This window comes from Myxocyprinus asiaticus, chromosome 3 (assembly GCF_019703515.2).
Source record: "Myxocyprinus asiaticus isolate MX2 ecotype Aquarium Trade chromosome 3, UBuf_Myxa_2, whole genome shotgun sequence".
Lineage (NCBI taxonomy): Eukaryota > Metazoa > Chordata > Actinopteri > Cypriniformes > Catostomidae > Myxocyprinus > Myxocyprinus asiaticus.
The window spans coordinates 57,353,946-57,375,858 of NC_059346.1; the positions used below are offsets into that span (position 1 = coordinate 57,353,946).

The 21,913-nt window shown below is 40.0% G+C and overlaps 9 non-coding genes across 9 annotated transcripts; all 9 read right to left on the reverse strand.

Moving 5' to 3' along the window:
• Nucleotides 1-1,934: 1,934 nt before the first annotated feature.
• trnap-cgg (transfer RNA proline (anticodon CGG)) lies at nt 1,935-2,006 on the reverse strand. The gene has a single exon. It is a non-coding gene; the product is annotated as a tRNA-Pro (tRNA).
• Nucleotides 2,007-3,535: 1,529 nt separating this feature from the next.
• On the reverse strand, nt 3,536-3,607 carry trnap-ugg (transfer RNA proline (anticodon UGG)). Its single transcript has one exon. It is a non-coding gene; the product is annotated as a tRNA-Pro (tRNA).
• Nucleotides 3,608-5,854: 2,247 nt separating this feature from the next.
• trnap-ugg (transfer RNA proline (anticodon UGG)) lies at nt 5,855-5,926 on the reverse strand. Its single transcript has one exon. It is a non-coding gene; the product is annotated as a tRNA-Pro (tRNA).
• A 2,239-nt stretch (nt 5,927-8,165) lies between these two features.
• trnap-ugg (transfer RNA proline (anticodon UGG)) lies at nt 8,166-8,237 on the reverse strand. The gene has a single exon. It is a non-coding gene; the product is annotated as a tRNA-Pro (tRNA).
• Nucleotides 8,238-10,476: 2,239 nt separating this feature from the next.
• trnap-ugg (transfer RNA proline (anticodon UGG)) lies at nt 10,477-10,548 on the reverse strand. Its single transcript has one exon. It is a non-coding gene; the product is annotated as a tRNA-Pro (tRNA).
• A 2,239-nt stretch (nt 10,549-12,787) lies between these two features.
• trnap-ugg (transfer RNA proline (anticodon UGG)) lies at nt 12,788-12,859 on the reverse strand. Its single transcript has one exon. It is a non-coding gene; the product is annotated as a tRNA-Pro (tRNA).
• Nucleotides 12,860-15,098: 2,239 nt separating this feature from the next.
• On the reverse strand, nt 15,099-15,170 carry trnap-ugg (transfer RNA proline (anticodon UGG)). Its single transcript has one exon. It is a non-coding gene; the product is annotated as a tRNA-Pro (tRNA).
• Nucleotides 15,171-17,409: 2,239 nt separating this feature from the next.
• trnap-ugg (transfer RNA proline (anticodon UGG)) lies at nt 17,410-17,481 on the reverse strand. Its single transcript has one exon. It is a non-coding gene; the product is annotated as a tRNA-Pro (tRNA).
• A 2,266-nt stretch (nt 17,482-19,747) lies between these two features.
• trnap-agg (transfer RNA proline (anticodon AGG)) lies at nt 19,748-19,819 on the reverse strand. The gene has a single exon. It is a non-coding gene; the product is annotated as a tRNA-Pro (tRNA).
• Between the last annotated feature and the right edge of the window lie 2,094 nt (nt 19,820-21,913).

Consider the following 21,913-nt stretch of genomic DNA (forward strand, 5'->3'; position numbering starts at 1 on the left):
GTTAAATACCAAGCATTCTGTCGCTGTGCCATCAGGGGATCATACCCTGTGTAGAAGATTAATTATAGATTTTGGGGTTAAAGTTTTGAGAACCGTTGCAGACAAAGGAGTGCCTGACTTATTAAAGAAGTATTAAACCTGGGAATATTGGTATGATGAAGAATTAAGATTGGAAAATGATTTATTACTTTTTACTTATGTTTTATTGAACTCATGTACATTTTAATATTAATGAAGAATGGAAAAAGAAAACATGGTGGTGACTAATGATTAACAGTGCTTGTCTTGTTTGTTTATAAATTTAAATAGAATTGTTTAAAAAATGGGGTGCATGGTTGGCTAAAATTGGTATAATGATTGAAACAACAATCCTTGTGGGAGGAATAATATTCTGTTGTGTGTTACCATTGATAAAATCATTCTTGATCCGAGCAACAGTGAAGCAGATGACATTGATCAATGTGAATGATCCAATGCAATGACAACTACCCTGGATGGACAAAAAGACCAAATTGGGAGGAAATTGATTCCTCCAATGAATATATATGATGAGCCATGCCCCGGGATAAAAGTGCTAGCCTAACCTCTCCCCGGAGGTGACCCTCTATGATGCGCAAAGTATCTGGGTTGAAGATATCTACACTACAAAACATAACTCTTAATATTATGATGAATATATTGTTTTATGTTTGATGTACTCTACATTACTGAGACAACCACAGGCAAGACTGAACCAATTGCACGCTCATGCTTATAACATGATCATATGTTTCATTTATTGAATGAAGGTATAAGGAGACAGAATCTTTTTACTCCGTTCTTAATCAAATTTGAATGTGTTCTGCAATCTCCACTGGAGTGCAGTTGCATAATCTGGTCATTGGTAATGAAGCTGTGTGACTTAACTTAGTCACTAGATAGCATGACTGAGGCGACTGAATTATGAAACTGCACTCTGGGTAAAAAGTGAAGGTGGGACTTATGTAAGTCCCACAGGAGGGATAATGTAGAATATTTTTATAAAGTTGAGTATAAATTAATAAATTATAATCAATGTAAATATAGCCATTTTATTCTACAATTGTTTCTGGTGGTCAAACATGTGACTGGCTGTGTCTGTGAAATGTGGGGCCCCTCGCATATGGTAAACTGAGTCTCCTGTGTTAACGCAAAGAAAATATGGTGAAGTCTCCCCAAAGTGGGTCCAGTGACACATATGGAATGTATTAGCCACTCCTTGGTAGATCATATATATTTAAACGGGGGCAAACCCATTTTTCGGGAGTTGTTCTGGGAGCAACTCTGCTTTATTATCTCTGATAATGAAGTCTATCTTCTTGCATCAAAACCCCAAGACTTCAAGAGTGATGCTTCACAGAGGTGGCAGAAGCCACTACAGTTTCCATAATAAATTCATTTTGAGACCGACGAGATAACAGGCCGGTGTAATATACGGTATGCAATATGTCAAGTACATTTTTGGAGCGAGGAGGAGGAGGAGAGATTATTGTTAAACATAGTTAAATCAATATACAGATTAAGCCATTGGCAGCCATGTACTGAAAACAGACAAAAGAGCCATGTGCCAAAACACAGGACAGAACCAGGTACGTTTAGCACTTCAGAAAAATACTTTCCCAACTGAGCTATTTCAGCCTAATTATTTAGTTTCACTTCTCTGTACAGTTTCCATGATACCAGTGGGCACATGAGAGTAGAGCAGAAGATATATTTAGAACAAAATTCTTTGTGGTCCATATGGAGGATTGAAAGGGCAACCATGGTGCTGTTATTAGCACAATGCTCTAACCAAATGAGATAACTAGCCATTCAGGACTGTTCTCTGGGCACAGATTCACACAACATGATGGGTAGTTTGTCATGCTAACTGCAAGAACACACAAATCATGGGAGGGAGTTAGAAAGGAACGAATGGGCTCGTCCGGGATTTGAACCCGGGACCTCTCGCACCCGAAGCGAGAATCATACCCCTAGACCAACGAGCCACGTTGCATTAGCTGCTCTTCCCTACAAGCTCAAAACAAGTCTCATGACGTTGCGGCACTCACGCCCATGTCCAGCTATTTCCAGTCATGCAATTACAGCTACTATCTACACGAATGGGAATATAAAGAAATCTTCAAACCTCTCTGGAAAGCAGACATTTCAATAACATGTCAAAACACCAATAAATCCTAACAAAGATGCCAATCTAAAGTTTGCTTCTTTTGTCCCATTTCTCATGAAGCGCTCATTGCACAGTCATCTGCATCTATAGCTTTCTCAACCCGACTGCCACATAAATAATAGTGAATGCTCTAACTAAAATGCAGTGCAATCAGTGGCAAGAGCGAGCAGAAGACAACAGTGGGAAAAGAAAGTGCATGTAGTTTATACAGAACCCGACTGCCATGTAGACTATGCATATTTCATTATATATAAAAGAGCATGTAAACCTCTTTTCGGAATTAAGGTTTAGCAAGAATATGGACATTGGTTGAAAAATGGTGTGAATTTACAGTAAACGTGATCAATGATTGGATTTGTTATTGATAATGAAAATGAATAACTGATGAGTCTTTGAATAGGATGCATTTTATGGGCCAACACCATTAGCGGCACTCACTTTTATAGAAAAATTTGCCAACCGCACAAGAACATTCCATATGAATGAATGAATATCTTGCGAGTATGCTTTTATTGAATTCTGTCTCACTATTTTAAGATATTTGTGGATGTTCTGTAGGTGGAGTCCATGCAGTCATTCACAAGCCTATGATTTTAAGATGAACTGCGATATATAAAGTGGGATGTATTAAGGAACATTTTTCCGTGCATAGGGACGTTTTATAAATAATCTGCAGGAACACGTAGGAAATTATGCTACATTTACATTTGAGGTCATTTTACGAACATCTTTATAAATGAGGACACTGGCCATCAGACTATGAATGCTTTTCATACAGAAGATTCGGAGGCTAACTGCTTTTGAAAAGCCCTTCTGATTGGGTACTCCACACCTTTGCACAAAAGTTGCAGAAGGTCCCACTTAGATTTGAACTCGGATCGCTGGATTCAGAGTCACCATGGAACCAAGAATTGATTTCATTCAGCACCATGTAGGTGGAGCACATAATTGCTCTGTGGAAAGGGGCAGGATCTGGGCCATTGGCAGCCATGGACTGAAAACAGACAAAAGAGCCATGTGCCAAAGCACAGGACAGAACCAGGTACGTTTAGCACTTCAGAATAACACTTTCCCAACTGAGCTATTTCAGCCTAATTGTTTTGTTTCACTTCTCTGTACAGATTTCTATGATTCCAGTGGGTACGTAAGAGTAGAGCAGAAGATATATTCAGAACAAAACCCTACATGTTACATATGGGGGATTGAAACTGCAACCCTGGTGTTATTAGGACCATGCTCTAACCAACCATTCAAGACTGAATTCTGGACACAAATTCACGATGGGTAGTTTGTCATGCTAACAGTAAGAAGACACAAGCCATGGGAGGAAGTTTGAAGCGAAAGAACGGGCTCGTCCGGGATTTGAACCCGGGACCTCTCGCACCCAAAGCGAGAATCATACCCCTAGACCAACGAGCCACGTTGCATTAGCTGCTCTTCCCTACAAGCTCAAAACAAGTCCCATGACGTTGTGGCACTCAGCATGCCACTCCCACGTCCAGCTATATCCAGTCATGCAATTACAGCTACTATCTACACGAATGGGAATATAAAGAAATCTTCAAACCTCTCTGGCAAGCATACATTTCAATAACATGTCAAAACACCAATAAATCCTAACAAAGATGCCAATCTAAAGTTTGCTTCTTTTGTCCCATTTCTCATGAAGCGCTCATTGCACAGTCATCTGCATCTATAGCTTTCTCAAAACACAAGTTTAATATGTTCTGAAGTTTCATTGGGTCACCACTGAAGTTCCTACGTCACCATATCACAATCCTCTTGGGTGCAAACCTACTTGACTACAAAACTCTTTTTTGATACCGGATCACTACCTCGTGATACTTCTTGAACATTGTCTTTCTGATTATTGCAAGGTATTAAGGGTGGGGATGGGTAACTCCTGGATGCACAAATGAGGAACCAAAAAACGATTCAATCAAGGCTTGGTGAAAACATCCCTGTAGGGGAGTTAGCTAAAAATGCAGAGCGTTCGCTTAGCATGCGAGTGGTAGTGGGGTCGATCCTCTCATTCTCCTCCTGGGAGGTTTCCTTCTTATTCCCCCATTCTCTAATGTGACAGACCCGGGCATCAAAATATGAAAGACATCTTATTTAGAATAAGCATGCCTCATTTAAATGTTTTGTTTTGGATATCCGCATTAACAGAAAACTTATTCATAGCCCTTTCTGCAGGTTTCCATAACAAATTCATTTTGAGACCGACGAGATAACAGGCCGGTGTAATATACGGTAAGCAATATGTCAAGTACATTTTTGGAGCGAGGAGGAGGAGGAGAGATTATGGTTAAACATAGTTAAATCAATATACAGATGGTTAAAAAGCAAAGCAACAGTCTCATTTAAAACTCGCCTACATTTTTTTTCATCTATTCATCCTTCAGCCTCTTGTCTGCTTTTGTTGTGGACATAAATAATAGTGAATGCTCTAACTAAAATGCAGTGCAATCAGTGGCACGAGCGAGCAGAAGACAACAGTGGGAAAAGAAAGCGCATGTAGTTTATACAGAACCCGACTGCCATGTAGACTATGCATGTTTCATTATATATAAAAGAGCATGTAAACCTCTTTTCGGAATTAAGGTTTAGCAAGAATATGGACATTGGTTGAAAAATGGTGTGAATTTACAGTAAACGTGATCAATGATTGGATTTGTTATTGATAATGAAAATGAATAACTGATGAGTCTTTGAATAGGATGCATTTTATGGGCCAACACCATTAGCTGCACTCACTTTTATAGAAAAATTTGCCAACCGCACAAGAACATTCCATATGAATGAATGAATATCTTGCGAGTATGCTTTTATTGAATTCTGTCTCACTATTTTAAGATATTTGTGGATGTTCTGTAGGTGGAGTCCATGCAGTCATTCACAAGCCTATGATTTTAAGATGAACTGCGATATATAAAGTGGGATGTATTAAGGAACATTTTTCCGTGCATAGGGACGTTTTATAAATAATCTGCAGGAACACGTAGGAAATTATGCTACATTTACATTTGAGGTCATTTTACGAACATCTTTATAAATGAGGACACTGGCCATCAGACTATGAATGCTTTTCATACAGAAGATTCGGAGGCTAACTGCTTTTGAAAAGCCCTTCTGATTGGGTACTCCACACCTTTGCACAAAAGTTGCAGAAGGTCCCACTTAGATTTGAACTCGGATCGCTGGATTCAGAGTCACCATGGAACCAAGAATTGATTTCATTCAGCACCATGTAGGTGGAGCACATAATTGCTCTGTGGAAAGGGGCAGGATCTGGGCCATTGGCAGCCATGGACTGAAAACAGACAAAAGAGCCATGTGCCAAAGCACAGGACAGAACCAGGTACGTTTAGCACTTCAGAATAACACTTTCCCAACTGAGCTATTTCAGCCTAATTGTTTTGTTTCACTTCTCTGTACAGATTTCTATGATTCCAGTGGGTACGTAAGAGTAGAGCAGAAGATATATTCAGAACAAAACCCTACATGTTCCATATGGGGGATTGAAACTGCAACCCTGGTGTTATTAGGACCATGCTCTAACCAACCATTCAAGACTGAATTCTGGACACAAATTCACAATGGGTAGTTTGTCATGCTAACAGTAAGAAGACACAAGCCATGGGAGGAAGTTTGAAGCGAAAGAACGGGCTCGTCCGGGATTTGAACCCGGGACCTCTCGCACCCAAAGCGAGAATCATACCCCTAGACCAACGAGCCACGTTGCATTAGCTGCTCTTCCCTACAAGCTCAAAACAAGTCTCATGACGTTGCGGCACTCACGCCCATGTCCAGCTATTTCCAGTCATGCAATTACAGCTACTATCTACACGAATGGGAATATAAAGAAATCTTCAAACCTCTCTGGAAAGCAGACATTTCAATAACATGTCAAAACACCAATAAATCCTAACAAAGATGCCAATCTAAAGTTTGCTTCTTTTGTCCCATTTCTCATGAAGCGCTCATTGCACAGTCATCTGCATCTATAGCTTTCTCAAAACACAAGTTTAATATGTTCTGAAGTTTCATTGGGTCACCACTGAAGTTCCTACGTCACCATATCACAATCCTCTTGGGTGCAAACCTACTTGACTACAAAACTCTTTTTTGATACCGGATCACTACCTCGTGATACTTCTTGAACATTGTCTTTCTGATTATTGCAAGGTATTAAGGGTGGGGATGGGTAACTCCTGGATGCACAAATGAGGAACCAAAAAACGATTCAATCAAGGCTTGGTGAAAACATCCCTGTAGGGGAGTTAGCTAAAAATGCAGAGCGTTCGCTTAGCATGCGAGTGGTAGTGGGGTCGATCCTCTCATTCTCCTCCTGGGAGGTTTCCTTCTTAGTCCCCCATTCTCTAATGTGACAGACCTGGGCATCAAAATATGAAAGACATCTTATTTAGAATAAGCATGCCTCATTTAAATGTTTTGTTTTGGATATCCGCATTAACAGAAAACTTATTCATAGCCCTTTCTGCAGGTTTCCATAACAAATTCATTTTGAGACCGACGAGATAACAGGCCGGTGTAATATACGGTAAGCAATATGTCAAGTACATTTTTGGAGCGAGGAGGAGGAGGAGAGATTATGGTTAAACATAGTTAAATCAATATACAGATGGTTAAAAAGCAAAGCAACAGTCTCATTTAAAACTCGCCTACATTTTTTTTCATCTATTCATCCTTCAGCCTCTTGTCTGCTTTTGTTGTGGACATAAATAATAGTGAATGCTCTAACTAAAATGCAGTGCAATCAGTGGCACGAGCGAGCAGAAGACAACAGTGGGAAAAGAAAGCGCATGTAGTTTATACAGAACCCGACTGCCATGTAGACTATGCATGTTTCATTATATATAAAAGAGCATGTAAACCTCTTTTCGGAATTAAGGTTTAGCAAGAATATGGACATTGGTTGAAAAATGGTGTGAATTTACAGTAAACGTGATCAATGATTGGATTTGTTATTGATAATGAAAATGAATAACTGATGAGTCTTTGAATAGGATGCATTTTATGGGCCAACACCATTAGCTGCACTCACTTTTATAGAAAAATTTGCCAACCGCACAAGAACATTCCATATGAATGAATGAATATCTTGCGAGTATGCTTTTATTGAATTCTGTCTCACTATTTTAAGATATTTGTGGATGTTCTGTAGGTGGAGTCCATGCAGTCATTCACAAGCCTATGATTTTAAGATGAACTGCGATATATAAAGTGGGATGTATTAAGGAACATTTTTCCGTGCATAGGGACGTTTTATAAATAATCTGCAGGAACACGTAGGAAATTATGCTACATTTACATTTGAGGTCATTTTACGAACATCTTTATAAATGAGGACACTGGCCATCAGACTATGAATGCTTTTCATACAGAAGATTCGGAGGCTAACTGCTTTTGAAAAGCCCTTCTGATTGGGTACTCCACACCTTTGCACAAAAGTTGCAGAAGGTCCCACTTAGATTTGAACTCGGATCGCTGGATTCAGAGTCACCATGGAACCAAGAATTGATTTCATTCAGCACCATGTAGGTGGAGCACATAATTGCTCTGTGGAAAGGGGCAGGATCTGGGCCACTGGCAGCCATGGACTGAAAACAGACAAAAGAGCCATGTGCCAAAGCACAGGACAGAACCAGGTACGTTTAGCACTTCAGAATAACACTTTGCCAACTGAGCTATTTCAGCCTAATTGTTTTGTTTCACTTCTCTGTACAGATTTCTATGATTCCAGTGGGTACGTAAGAGTAGAGCAGAAGATATATTCAGAACAAAACCCTACATGTTCCATATGGGGGATTGAAACTGCAACCCTGGTGTTATTAGGACCATGCTCTAACCAACCATTCAAGACTGAATTCTGGACACAAATTCACAATGGGTAGTTTGTCATGCTAACAGTAAGAAGACACAAGCCATGGGAGGAAGTTTGAAGCGAAAGAACGGGCTCGTCCGGGATTTGAACCCGGGACCTCTCGCACCCAAAGCGAGAATCATACCCCTAGACCAACGAGCCACGTTGCATTAGCTGCTCTTCCCTACAAGCTCAAAACAAGTCTCATGACGTTGCGGCACTCACGCCCATGTCCAGCTATTTCCAGTCATGCAATTACAGCTACTATCTACACGAATGGGAATATAAAGAAATCTTCAAACCTCTCTGGAAAGCAGACATTTCAATAACATGTCAAAACACCAATAAATCCTAACAAAGATGCCAATCTAAAGTTTGCTTCTTTTGTCCCATTTCTCATGAAGCGCTCATTGCACAGTCATCTGCATCTATAGCTTTCTCAAAACACAAGTTTAATATGTTCTGAAGTTTCATTGGGTCACCACTGAAGTTCCTACGTCACCATATCACAATCCTCTTGGGTGCAAACCTACTTGACTACAAAACTCTTTTTTGATACCGGATCACTACCTCGTGATACTTCTTGAACATTGTCTTTCTGATTATTGCAAGGTATTAAGGGTGGGGATGGGTAACTCCTGGATGCACAAATGAGGAACCAAAAAACGATTCAATCAAGGCTTGGTGAAAACATCCCTGTAGGGGAGTTAGCTAAAAATGCAGAGCGTTCGCTTAGCATGCGAGTGGTAGTGGGGTCGATCCTCTCATTCTCCTCCTGGGAGGTTTCCTTCTTAGTCCCCCATTCTCTAATGTGACAGACCTGGGCATCAAAATATGAAAGACATCTTATTTAGAATAAGCATGCCTCATTTAAATGTTTTGTTTTGGATATCCGCATTAACAGAAAACTTATTCATAGCCCTTTCTGCAGGTTTCCATAACAAATTCATTTTGAGACCGACGAGATAACAGGCCGGTGTAATATACGGTAAGCAATATGTCAAGTACATTTTTGGAGCGAGGAGGAGGAGGAGAGATTATGGTTAAACATAGTTAAATCAATATACAGATGGTTAAAAAGCAAAGCAACAGTCTCATTTAAAACTCGCCTACATTTTTTTTCATCTATTCATCCTTCAGCCTCTTGTCTGCTTTTGTTGTGGACATAAATAATAGTGAATGCTCTAACTAAAATGCAGTGCAATCAGTGGCACGAGCGAGCAGAAGACAACAGTGGGAAAAGAAAGCGCATGTAGTTTATACAGAAGCCGACTGCCATGTAGACTATGCATGTTTCATTATATATAAAAGAGCATGTAAACCTCTTTTCGGAATTAAGGTTTAGCAAGAATATGGACATTGGTTGAAAAATGGTGTGAATTTACAGTAAACGTGATCAATGATTGGATTTTTTATTGATAATGAAAATGAATAACTGATGAGTCTTTGAATAGGATGCATTTTATGGGCCAACACCATTAGCGGCACTCACTTTTATAGAAAAATTTGCCAACCGCACAAGAACATTCCATATGAATGAATGAATATCTTGCGAGTATGCTTTTATTGAATTCTGTCTCACTATTTTAAGATATTTGTGGATGTTCTGTAGGTGGAGTCCATGCAGTCATTCACAAGCCTATGATTTTAAGATGAACTGCGATATATAAAGTGGGATGTATTAAGGAACATTTTTCCGTGCATAGGGACGTTTTATAAATAATCTGCAGGAACACGTAGGAAATTATGCTACATTTACATTTGAGGTCATTTTACGAACATCTTTATAAATGAGGACACTGGCCATCAGACTATGAATGCTTTTCATACAGAAGATTCGGAGGCTAACTGCTTTTGAAAAGCCCTTCTGATTGGGTACTCCACACCTTTGCACAAAAGTTGCAGAAGGTCCCACTTAGATTTGAACTCGGATCGCTGGATTCAGAGTCACCATGGAACCAAGAATTGATTTCATTCAGCACCATGTAGGTGGAGCACATAATTGCTCTGTGGAAAGGGGCAGGATCTGGGCCATTGGCAGCCATGGACTGAAAACAGACAAAAGAGCCATGTGCCAAAGCACAGGACAGAACCAGGTACGTTTAGCACTTCAGAATAACACTTTGCCAACTGAGCTATTTCAGCCTAATTGTTTTGTTTCACTTCTCTGTACAGATTTCTATGATTCCAGTGGGTACGTAAGAGTAGAGCAGAAGATATATTCAGAACAAAACCCTACATGTTCCATATGGGGGATTGAAACTGCAACCCTGGTGTTATTAGGACCATGCTCTAACCAACCATTCAAGACTGAATTCTGGACACAAATTCACAATGGGTAGTTTGTCATGCTAACAGTAAGAAGACACAAGCCATGGGAGGAAGTTTGAAGCGAAAGAACGGGCTCGTCCGGGATTTGAACCCGGGACCTCTCGCACCCAAAGCGAGAATCATACCCCTAGACCAACGAGCCACGTTGCATTAGCTGCTCTTCCCTACAAGCTCAAAACAAGTCTCATGACATTGCGGCACTCACTCCCATGTCCAGCTATTTCCAGTCATGCAATTACAGCTACTATCTACACGAATGGGAATATAAAGAAATCTTCAAACCTCTCTGGAAAGCAGACATTTCAATAACATGTCAAAACACCAATAAATCCTAACAAAGATGCCAATCTAAAGTTTGCTTCTTTTGTCCCATTTCTCATGAAGCGCTCATTGCACAGTCATCTGCATCTATAGCTTTCTCAAAACACAAGTTTAATATGTTCTGAAGTTTCATTGGGTCACCACTGAAGTTCCTACGTCACCATATCACAATCCTCTTGGGTGCAAACCTACTTGCCTACAAAACTCTTTTTTGATACCGGATCACTACCTCGTGATACTTCTTGAACATTGTCTTTCTGATTATTGCAAGGTATTAAGGGTGGGGATGGGTAACTCCTGGATGCACAAATGAGGAACCAAAAAACGATTCAATCAAGGCTTGGTGAAAACATCCCTGTAGGGGAGTTAGCTAAAAATGCAGAGCGTTCGCTTAGCATGCGAGTGGTAGTGGGGTCGATCCTCTCATTCTCCTCCTGGGAGGTTTCCTTCTTAGTCCCCCATTCTCTAATGTGACAGACCTGGGCATCAAAATATGAAAGACATCTTATTTAGAATAAGCATGCCTCATTTAAATGTTTTGTTTTGGATATCCGCATTAACAGAAAACTTATTCATAGCCCTTTCTGCAGGTTTCCATAACAAATTCATTTTGAGACCGACGAGATAACAGGCCGGTGTAATATACGGTAAGCAATATGTCAAGTACATTTTTGGAGCGAGGAGGAGGAGGAGAGATTATGGTTAAACATAGTTAAATCAATATACAGATGGTTAAAAAGCAAAGCAACAGTCTCATTTAAAACTCGCCTACATTTTTTTTCATCTATTCATCCTTCAGCCTCTTGTCTGCTTTTGTTGTGGACATAAATAATAGTGAATGCTCTAACTAAAATGCAGTGCAATCAGTGGCACGAGCGAGCAGAAGACAACAGTGGGAAAAGAAAGCGCATGTAGTTTATACAGAACCCGACTGCCATGTAGACTATGCATGTTTCATTATATATAAAAGAGCATGTAAACCTCTTTTCGGAATTAAGGTTTAGCAAGAATATGGACATTGGTTGAAAAATGGTGTGAATTTACAGTAAACGTGATCAATGATTGGATTTGTTATTGATAATGAAAATGAATAACTGATGAGTCTTTGAATAGGATGCATTTTATGGGCCAACACCATTAGCGGCACTCACTTTTATAGAAAAATTTGCCAACCGCACAAGAACATTCCATATGAATGAATGAATATCTTGCGAGTATGCTTTTATTGAATTCTGTCTCACTATTTTAAGATATTTGTGGATGTTCTGTAGGTGGAGTCCATGCAGTCATTCACAAGCCTATGATTTTAAGATGAACTGCGATATATAAAGTGGGATGTATTAAGGAACATTTTTCCGTGCATAGGGACGTTTTATAAATAATCTGCAGGAACACGTAGGAAATTATGCTACATTTACATTTGAGGTCATTTTACGAACATCTTTATAAATGAGGACACTGGCCATCAGACTATGAATGCTTTTCATACAGAAGATTCGGAGGCTAACTGCTTTTGAAAAGCCCTTCTGATTGGGTACTCCACACCTTTGCACAAAAGTTGCAGAAGGTCCCACTTAGATTTGAACTCGGATCGCTGGATTCAGAGTCACCATGGAACCAAGAATTGATTTCATTCAGCACCATGTAGGTGGAGCACATAATTGCTCTGTGGAAAGGGGCAGGATCTGGGCCATTGGCAGCCATGGACTGAAAACAGACAAAAGAGCCATGTGCCAAAGCACAGGACAGAACCAGGTACGTTTAGCACTTCAGAATAACACTTTGCCAACTGAGCTATTTCAGCCTAATTGTTTTGTTTCACTTCTCTGTACAGATTTCTATGATTCCAGTGGGTACGTAAGAGTAGAGCAGAAGATATATTCAGAACAAAACCCTACATGTTCCATATGGGGGATTGAAACTGCAACCCTGGTGTTATTAGGACCATGCTCTAACCAACCATTCAAGACTGAATTCTGGACACAAATTCACAATGGGTAGTTTGTCATGCTAACAGTAAGAAGACACAAGCCATGGGAGGAAGTTTGAAGCGAAAGAACGGGCTCGTCCGGGATTTGAACCCGGGACCTCTCGCACCCAAAGCGAGAATCATACCCCTAGACCAACGAGCCACGTTGCATTAGCTGCTCTTCCCTACAAGCTCAAAACAAGTCTCATGACGTTGCGGCACTCACGCCCATGTCCAGCTATTTCCAGTCATGCAATTACAGCTACTATCTACACGAATGGGAATATAAAGAAATCTTCAAACCTCTCTGGAAAGCAGACATTTCAATAACATGTCAAAACACCAATAAATCCTAACAAAGATGCCAATCTAAAGTTTGCTTCTTTTGTCCCATTTCTCATGAAGCGCTCATTGCACAGTCATCTGCATCTATAGCTTTCTCAAAACACAAGTTTAATATGTTCTGAAGTTTCATTGGGTCACCACTGAAGTTCCTACGTCACCATATCACAATCCTCTTGGGTGCAAACCTACTTGCCTACAAAACTCTTTTTTGATACCGGATCACTACCTCGTGATACTTCTTGAACATTGTCTTTCTGATTATTGCAAGGTATTAAGGGTGGGGATGGGTAACTCCTGGATGCACAAATGAGGAACCAAAAAACGATTCAATCAAGGCTTGGTGAAAACATCCCTGTAGGGGAGTTAGCTAAAAATGCAGAGCGTTCGCTTAGCATGCGAGTGGTAGTGGGGTCGATCCTCTCATTCTCCTCCTGGGAGGTTTCCTTCTTAGTCCCCCATTCTCTAATGTGACAGACCTGGGCATCAAAATATGAAAGACATCTTATTTAGAATAAGCATGCCTCATTTAAATGTTTTGTTTTGGATATCCGCATTAACAGAAAACTTATTCATAGCCCTTTCTGCAGGTTTCCATAACAAATTCATTTTGAGACCGACGAGATAACAGGCCGGTGTAATATACGGTAAGCAATATGTCAAGTACATTTTTGGAGCGAGGAGGAGGAGGAGAGATTATGGTTAAACATAGTTAAATCAATATACAGATGGTTAAAAAGCAAAGCAACAGTCTCATTTAAAACTCGCCTACATTTTTTTTCATCTATTCATCCTTCAGCCTCTTGTCTGCTTTTGTTGTGGACATAAATAATAGTGAATGCTCTAACTAAAATGCAGTGCAATCAGTGGCACGAGCGAGCAGAAGACAACAGTGGGAAAAGAAAGCGCATGTAGTTTATACAGAACCCGACTGCCATGTAGACTATGCATGTTTCATTATATATAAAAGAGCATGTAAACCTCTTTTCGGAATTAAGGTTTAGCAAGAATATGGACATTGGTTGAAAAATGGTGTGAATTTACAGTAAACGTGATCAATGATTGGATTTGTTATTGATAATGAAAATGAATAACTGATGAGTCTTTGAATAGGATGCATTTTATGGGCCAACACCATTAGCGGCACTCACTTTTATAGAAAAATTTGCCAACCGCACAAGAACATTCCATATGAATGAATGAATATCTTGCGAGTATGCTTTTATTGAATTCTGTCTCACTATTTTAAGATATTTGTGGATGTTCTGTAGGTGGAGTCCATGCAGTCATTCACAAGCCTATGATTTTAAGATGAACTGCGATATATAAAGTGGGATGTATTAAGGAACATTTTTCCGTGCATAGGGACGTTTTATAAATAATCTGCAGGAACACGTAGGAAATTATGCTACATTTACATTTGAGGTCATTTTACGAACATCTTTATAAATGAGGACACTGGCCATCAGACTATGAATGCTTTTCATACAGAAGATTCGGAGGCTAACTGCTTTTGAAAAGCCCTTCTGATTGGGTACTCCACACCTTTGCACAAAAGTTGCAGAAGGTCCCACTTAGATTTGAACTCGGATCGCTGGATTCAGAGTCACCATGGAACCAAGAATTGATTTCATTCAGCACCATGTAGGTGGAGCACATAATTGCTCTGTGGAAAGGGGCAGGATCTGGGCCATTGGCAGCCATGGACTGAAAACAGACAAAAGAGCCATGTGCCAAAGCACAGGACAGAACCAGGTACGTTTAGCACTTCAGAATAACACTTTGCCAACTGAGCTATTTCAGCCTAATTGTTTTGTTTCACTTCTCTGTACAGATTTCTATGATTCCAGTGGGTACGTAAGAGTAGAGCAGAAGATATATTCAGAACAAAACCCTACATGTTCCATATGGGGGATTGAAACTGCAACCCTGGTGTTATTAGGACCATGCTCTAACCAACCATTCAAGACTGAATTCTGGACACAAATTCACAATGGGTAGTTTGTCATGCTAACAGTAAGAAGACACAAGCCATGGGAGGAAGTTTGAAGCGAAAGAACAGGCTCGTCCGGGATTTGAACCCGGGACCTCTCGCACCCAAAGCGAGAATCATACCCCTAGACCAACGAGCCACGTTGCATTAGCTGCTCTTCCCTACAAGCTCAAAACAAGTCTCATGACGTTGCGGCACTCACGCCCATGTCCAGCTATTTCCAGTCATGCAATTACAGCTACTATCTACACGAATGGGAATATAAAGAAATCTTCAAACCTCTCTGGAAAGCAGACATTTCAATAACATGTCAAAACACCAATAAATCCTAACAAAGATGCCAATCTAAAGTTTGCTTCTTTTGTCCCATTTCTCATGAAGCGCTCATTGCACAGTCATCTGCATCTATAGCTTTCTCAAAACACAAGTTTAATATGTTCTGAAGTTTCATTGGGTCACCACTGAAGTTCCTACGTCACCATATCACAATCCTCTTGGGTGCAAACCTACTTGACTACAAAACTCTTTTTTGATACCGGATCACTACCTCGTGATACTTCTTGAACATTGTCTTTCTGATTATTGCAAGGTATTAAGGGTGGGGATGGGTAACTCCTGGATGCACAAATGAGGAACCAAAAAACGATTCAATCAAGGCTTGGTGAAAACATCCCTGTAGGGGAGTTAGCTAAAAATGCAGAGCGTTCGCTTAGCATGCGAGTGGTAGTGGGGTCGATCCTCTCATTCTCCTCCTCGGAGGTTTCCTTCTTAGTCCCCCATTCTCTAATGTGACAGACCTGGGCATCAAAATATGAAAGACATCTTATTTAGAATAAGCATGCCTCATTTAAATGTTTTGTTTTGGATATCCGCATTAACAGAAAACTTATTCATAGCCCTTTCTGCAGGTTTCCATAACAAATTCATTTTGAGACCGACGAGATAACAGGCCGGTGTAATATACGGTAAGCAATATGTCAAGTACATTTTTGGAGCGAGGAGGAGGAGGAGAGATTATGGTTAAACATAGTTAAATCAATATACAGATGGTTAAAAAGCAAAGCAACAGTCTCATTTAAAACTCGCCTACATTTTTTTTCATCTATTCATCCTTCAGCCTCTTGTCTGCTTTTGTTGTGGACATAAATAATAGTGAATGCTCTAACTAAAATGCAGTGCAATCAGTGGCACGAGCGAGCAGAAGACAACAGTGGGAAAAGAAAGCGCATGTAGTTTATACAGAACCCGACTGCCATGTAGACTATGCATGTTTCATTATATATAAAAGAGCATGTAAACCTCTTTTCGGAATTAAGGTTTAGCAAGAATATGGACATTGGTTGAAAAATGGTGTGAATTTACAGTAAACGTGATCAATGATTGGATTTGTTATTGATAATGAAAATGAATAACTGATGAGTCTTTGAATAGGATGCATTTTATGGGCCAACACCATTAGCGGCACTCACTTTTATAGAAAAATTTGCCAACCGCACAAGAACATTCCATATGAATGAATGAATATCTTGCGAGTATGCTTTTATTGAATTCTGTCTCACTATTTTAAGATATTTGTGGATGTTCTGTAGGTGGAGTCCATGCAGTCATTCACAAGCCTATGATTTTAAGATGAACTGCGATATATAAAGTGGGATGTATTAAGGAACATTTTTCCGTGCATAGGGACGTTTTATAAATAATCTGCAGGAACACGTAGGAAATTATGCTACATTTACATTTGAGGTCATTTTACGAACATCTTTATAAATGAGGACACTGGCCATCAGACTATGAATGCTTTTCATACAGAAGATTCGGAGGCTAACTGCTTTTGAAAAGCCCTTCTGATTGGGTACTCCACACCTTTGCACAAAAGTTGCAGAAGGTCCCACTTAGATTTGAACTCGGATCGCTGGATTCAGAGTCACCATGGAACCAAGAATTGATTTCATTCAGCACCATGTAGGTGGAGCACATAATTGCTCTGTGGAAAGGGGCAGGATCTGGGCCATTGGCAGCCATGGACTGAAAACAGACAAAAGAGCCATGTGCCAAAGCACAGGACAGAACCAGGTACGTTTAGCACTTCAGAATAACACTTTGCCAACTGAGCTATTTCAGCCTAATTGTTTTGTTTCACTTCTCTGTACAGATTTCTATGATTCCAGTGGGTACGTAAGAGTAGAGCAGAAGATATATTCAGAACAAAACCCTACATGTTCCATATGGGGGATTGAAACTGCAACCCTGGTGTTATTAGGACCATGCTCTAACCAACCATTCAAGACTGAATTCTGGACACAAATTCACAATGGGTAGTTTGTCATGCTAACAGTAAGAAGACACAAGCCATGGGAGGAAGTTTGAAGCGAAAAAACGGGCTCGTCCGGGATTTGAACCCGGGACCTCTCGCACCCAAAGCGAGAATCATACCCCTAGACCAACGAGCCACGTTGCATTAGCTGCTCTTCCCTACAAGCTCAAAACAAGTCTCATGACGTTGCGGCACTCACGCCCATGTCCAGCTATTTCCAGTCATGCAATTACAGCTACTATCTACACGAATGGGAATATAAAGAAATCTTCAAACCTCTCTGGAAAGCAGACATTTCAATAACATGTCAAAACACCAATAAATCCTAACAAAGATGCCAATCTAAAGTTTGCTTCTTTTGTCCCATTTCTCATGAAGCGCTCATTGCACAGTCATCTGCATCTATAGCTTTCTCAAAACACAAGTTTAATATGTTCTGAAGTTTCATTGGGTCACCACTGAAGTTCCTACGTCACCATATCACAATCCTCTTGGGTGCAAACCTACTTGCCTACAAAACTCTTTTTTGATACCGGATCACTACCTCGTGATACTTCTTGAACATTGTCTTTCTGATTATTGCAAGGTATTAAGGGTGGGGATGGGTAACTCCTGGATGCACAAATGAGGAACCAAAAAACGATTCAATCAAGGCTTGGTGAAAACATCCCTGTAGGGGAGTTAGCTAAAAATGCAGAGCGTTCGCTTAGCATGCGAGTGGTAGTGGGGTCGATCCTCTCATTCTCCTCCTGGGAGGTTTCCTTCTTAGTCCCCCATTCTCTAATGTGACAGACCTGGGCATCAAAATATGAAAGACATCTTATTTAGAATAAGCATGCCTCATTTAAATGTTTTGTTTTGGATATCCGCATTAACAGAAAACTTATTCATAGCCCTTTCTGCAGGTTTCCATAACAAATTCATTTTGAGACCGACGAGATAACAGGCCGGTGTAATATACGGTAAGCAATATGTCAAGTACATTTTTGGAGCGAGGAGGAGGAGGAGAGATTATGGTTAAACATAGTTAAATCAATATACAGATGGTTAAAAAGCAAAGCAACAGTCTCATTTAAAACTCGCCTACATTTTTTTTCATCTATTCATCCTTCAGCCTCTTGTCTGCTTTTGTTGTGGACATAAATAATAGTGAATGCTCTAACTAAAATGCAGTGCAATCAGTGGCACGAGCGAGCAGAAGACAACAGTGGGAAAAGAAAGCGCATGTAGTTTATACAGAAGCCGACTGCCATGTAGACTATGCATGTTTCATTATATATAAAAGAGCATGTAAACCTCTTTTCGGAATTAAGGTTTAGCAAGAATATGGACATTGGTTGAAAAATGGTGTGAATTTACAGTAAACGTGATCAATGATTGGATTTGTTATTGATAATGAAAATGAATAACTGATGAGTCTTTGAATAGGATGCATTTTATGGGCCAACACCATTAGCGGCACTCACTTTTATAGAAAAATTTGCCAACCGCACAAGAACATTCCATATGAATGAATGAATATCTTGCGAGTATGCTTTTATTGAATTCTGTCTCACTATTTTAAGATATTTGTGGATGTTCTGTAGGTGGAGTCCATGCAGTCATTCACAAGCCTATGATTTTAAGATGAACTGCGATATATAAAGTGGGATGTATTAAGGAACATTTTTCCGTGCATAGGGACGTTTTATAAATAATCTGCAGGAACACGTAGGAAATTATGCTACATTTACATTTGAGGTCATTTTACGAACATCTTTATAAATGAGGACACTGGCCATCAGACTATGAATGCTTTTCATACAGAAGATTCGGAGGCTAACTGCTTTTGAAAAGCCCTTCTGATTGGGTACTCCACACCTTTGCACAAAAGTTGCAGAAGGTCCCACTTAGATTTGAACTCGGATCGCTGGATTCAGAGTCACCATGGAACCAAGAATTGATTTCATTCAGCACCATGTAGGTGGAGCACATAATTGCTCTGTGGAAAGGGGCAGGATCTGGGCCATTGGCAGCCATGGACTGAAAACAGACAAAAGAGCCATGTGCCAAAGCACAGGACAGAACCAGGTACGTTTAGTACTTCAGAATAACACTTTCCCAACTGAGCTATTTCAGCCTAATTGTTTTGTTTCACTTCTCTGTACAGATTTCTATGATTCCAGTGGGTACGTAAGAGTAGAGCAGAAGATATATTCAGAACAAAACCCTACATGTTCCATATGAGGGATTGAAACTGCAACCCTGGTGTTATTAGGACCATGCTCTAACCAACCATTCAAGACTGATTTCTGGACACAAATTCACACATCATGATGGGTAGTTTGTCATGCTAACAGTAAGAAGACACAAACCATGGGAGGAAGTTTGTAGCGGAAGAAAGAAGTTTGAAGCAAAAGAACGGGCTCGTCCAGGATTTGAACCCGGGACCTCTCGCACCCTAAGCGAGAATCATACCCCTAGACCAACGAGCCACGTTGCATTAGCTGCTATTCCCTACAAGCTCAAAACAAGTCCCATGACGTTGTGGCACTCAGCATGCCACTCCCACGTCCAGCTATTTCCAGTCATGCAATTACAGCTACTATCTACACGAATGGGAATATAAAGAAATCTTCAAACCTCTCTGGCAAGCATACATTTCAATAACATGTCAAAACACCAATAAATCCTAACAAAGATGCCAATCTAAAGTTTGCTTCTTTTGTCCCATTTCTCATGAAGCGCTCATTGCACAGTCATCTGCATCTATAGCTTTCTCAAAACACAAGTTTAATATGTTCTGAAGTTTCATTTGGTCACCACTGAAGTTCCTACGTCACCATATCACAATCCTCTTGGGTGCAAACCTACTTGACTACAAAACTCTTTTTTGATACCGGATCACTACCTCGTGATACTTCTTGAACATTGTCTTTCTGATTATTGCAAGGTATTAAGGGTGGGGATGGGTAACTCCTGGATGCACAAATGAGGAACCAAAAAACGATTCAATCAAGGCTTGGTGAAAACATCCCTGTAGGGGAGTTAGCTAAAAATGCAGAGCGTTCGCTTAGCATGCGAGTGGTAGTGGGGTCGATCCTCTCATTCTCCTCCTGGGAGGTTTCCTTCTTATTCCCCCATTCTCTAATGTGACAGACCCGGGCATCAAAATATGAAAGACATCTTATTTAGAATAAGCATGCCTCATTTAAATGTTTTGTTTTGGATATCCGCATTAACAGAAAACTTATTCATAGCCCTTTCTGCAGGTTTCCATAACAAATTCATTTTGAGACCGACGAGATAACAGGCCGGTGTAATATACGGTAAGCAATATGTCAAGTACATTTTTGGAGCGAGTAGGAGGAGGAGAGATTATGGTTAAACATAGTTAAATCAATATACTGATGGTTAAAAAGCAAAGCAACAGTCTCATTTAAAACTCGCCTACATTTTTTTTCATCTATTCATCCTTCAGCCTCTTGTCTGATTTTGTTGTGGACATAAATAATAGTGAATGCTCTAACTAAAATGCAGTGCAATCAGTGGCACGAGCGAGCAGAAGACAACAGTGGGAAAAGAAAGCGAATGTAGTTTATACAGAACCCGACTGCCATGTAGACTATGCATGTTTCATTATATATAAAAGAGCATGTAAACCTCTTTTCGGAATTAAGGTTTAGCAAGAATATGGACATTGGTTGAAAAATGGTGTGAATTTACAGTAAACGTGATCAATGATTGGATTTGTTATTGATAATGAAAATGAATAACTGATGAGTCTTTGAATAGGATGCATTTTATGGGCCAACACCATTAGCGGCACTCACTTTTATAGAAAAATTTGCCAACCGCACAAGAACATTCCATATGAATGAATGAATATCTTGCGAGTATGCTTTTATTGAATTCTGTCTCACTATTTTAAGATATTTGTGGATGTTCTGTAGGTGGAGTCCATGCAGTCATTCACAAGCCTATGATTTTAAGATGAACTGCGATATATAAAGTGGGATGTATTAAGGAACATTTTTCCGTGCATAGGGACGTTTTATAAATAATCTGCAGGAACACGTAGGAAATTATGCTACATTTACATTTGAGGTCATTTTACGAACATCTTTATAAATGAGGACACTGGCCATCAGACTATGAATGCTTTTCATACAGAAGATTCGGAGGCTAACTGCTTTTGAAAAGCCCTTCTGATTGGGTACTCCACACCTTTGCACAAAAGTTGCAGAAGGTCCCACTTAGATTTGAACTCGGATCGCTGGATTCAGAGTCACCATGGAACCAAGAATTGATTTCATTCAGCACCATGTAGGTGGAGCACATAATTGCTCTGTGGAAAGGGGCAGGATCTGGGCCATTGGCAGCCATGGACTGAAAACAGACAAAAGAGCCATGTGCCAAAGCACAGGACAGAACCAGGTACGTTTAGCACTTCAGAATAACACTTTCCCAACTGAGCTATTTCAGCCTAATTGTTTTGTTTCACTTCTCTGTACAGATTTCTATGATTCCAGTGGGTACGTAAGAGTAGAGCAGAAGATATATTCAGAACAAAACCCTACATGTTCCAT